Below are 2,428 nucleotides of genomic sequence, written 5' to 3'. Positions count from 1 at the left end.
CCGATTGCAGACTAGAAGAAAATTGTCTACAATTTATGATAACCTTCCGGCACAGCGTACTTACTTGGCACGGAACAAATAGGCTTTCTTTGTGGTAAAAGTCAGCTTCTTGCGTTTAAAGGATCAGACGCTGCGAAAGGAACGCTTGCCGCGCCCTTTTATACCTCCAAGCCTGTGCACCTCTTTCTAGAACCGAAAGTTCGTGACCCAAAAGTTACCTTCTTCTCCCGTTGAAACTTCCTTAGGAAAATTATTTCGAGAATCGGAATTATTCGGCCTTTTATACATTATAAATTTCACGTTTCTCGACATTTTTATTCCAACGTTCTCCTCCCGCCATCCGTGTGACATTTATGAAATAAATTAACACAAAGCCGCAGGACGTTGTAGGCGCGACAATATGCAAATTGGACAAAATGCAGATAGGATGGTTCCAACGCGCATTTCGCTTGCCCAAGCCTCTGACATTAATCAGATTGCAAGATAAAGCGGCGGTGGTTCGCGGTCGATTTTCACAATTTCGTTTTTCACGGTAAAAGGAGACCGGAATGCAGCAAAATATTGCACACGCGTTGCATCGCGAAGAGAAAGCGTCTTGTTATAGGACAATACGTAATTCTATTTCCTGTAAGAGGTGCCTGCCTGATTATATTAGATCGTAACATACGAAATAGTCGCTTGAACGCTTCGTATTCTTTCGATCTGCGTTACGTTATTTGTTTCTTCAACGTATTTCGTAATAATCTAATAAATCGTAATTTTCTTCTCTTTCGATCTTTTTAACGTCATTCTGTAATATTCGTAGGAAGAACGCGACAAGATATTTTCAGACTCGTGAAACGAACGAAAATGAGAATTCTCACGGGAGTAGAACGCTATAATTTCTCGCTTTTGTTTCGCCAATGACGCGTACAACGGTGTCAGAAACAGGAGAAAAAAATATCTGTAACAAAGCAGATTCGTGTTTGCAAACGTTTCCAGAGGTTTCGTTCTTTTTCCTCTCCTTTTTTTTAGGGGGCTTTTTTTTATTCTTCCTTTCTTTTTTTTACCAACATTCCGTACGGTTCGAGTTTATTGGAGCGAGTCAGTTTCTCTGGATTCTATCTGGCATCTAGCCGAAAAATAAATAATGCATGGGGAGTCACTGCAATTTTCCACGAGAACGAATAGAAAGCGATGAAAATCGCCACGTAACCCAATCAGATACGTTACTTAACACTTTCTAATATTTCCTAGAATTTCATATTAAACGATTCTATGAAATTAGACTAAACTTCTGAGCCGATACATCGGGTACACCCGATCAGAGAGAAGAGGAACAAGCTTGCAAACGTGAAAACAGATTTTATTTGACAAACCTAGCAAATTCCGCCTTATGATATTTGGACGAATAACAGAAACACGCTGAATATCAAAATTTCATTGTTCGCAACATTGTTTCGTGCACACTGGCTACCGCTGGATGGATTTATTTGAGAATTTGTGGTATATCATAGATTTGCCCGAACTTATAGTATCGCAGGTATTATAGAATTTATGGTATTATGGGAAGAAGGAGCTTTCGGGAAGCATCGATCGATACCGTGCATTCTATAGCACGTTTGCTTTCAACCATTAAAAAATCGATGGATAATAATTCGTAAAATCCATAAATCGTAAATTTCGTTGAAAGGAACTCTTTTTTCTCGACCGTCGTAAATTTTTCCGCGGCATTATAGATAGTGATCGATACGCGGAGGAGAAGCAGCAAAATCGGGCGCAGATTTATGACAATACGTATCGAAAAGAAATGAAAGAAATTACGAGACAAAGTAAAAACTGCAAAGAGGGAGAATGTGAAACTTACCCGCTGTAGGCGACTTGGACGAAATTGTTCGAGAAACGTTCGAATTAATTTTTATGAAATGGATGTGGTGGAAATGTCTAGCAGTTGGATGCAGATGAAAATATCTATGCGACTTACGACGAGAAAATGTTTGCGAACACACGTTGAACATCACTGATCTGCAACACGATAAGATAAACACGAATATTGTGTAATCTTTAATAGATTCTAATGATTTCAATGTGATAACACTTGAGATAAACTAGGTAGCCGTGACGAATTATTCAGTTACAGAGATATACTACTTTGAGAATTGAAGTGCAATTGAATTAACGTTAGATTGAGATTTATCTACTTTACGAATAACGTGAAATTAAATTATCTGCGCTAAGGTACGATTTACTACTTGTTTAGTGATCGAAACGGAAGTAATTCGTAAGACGATCTTGGAATTTCGTAAATGAAAGAAAATTCTGCTAAGACGGAAAGCACAGGGTACAATAAAATCCTCAGAGTCCTTTGTAAAAGATTCGACGCAACTCGACCGTTTGTATTCCTTTTACAAGAGACAGATAGGAGAAACAGCAAGAAAGAATTCATTCG

Source organism: Bombus pyrosoma, linkage group LG13 (assembly GCF_014825855.1).
Source record: "Bombus pyrosoma isolate SC7728 linkage group LG13, ASM1482585v1, whole genome shotgun sequence".
Lineage (NCBI taxonomy): Eukaryota > Metazoa > Arthropoda > Insecta > Hymenoptera > Apidae > Bombus > Bombus pyrosoma.
Note: the sequence above shows the minus strand (reverse complement) of the source record.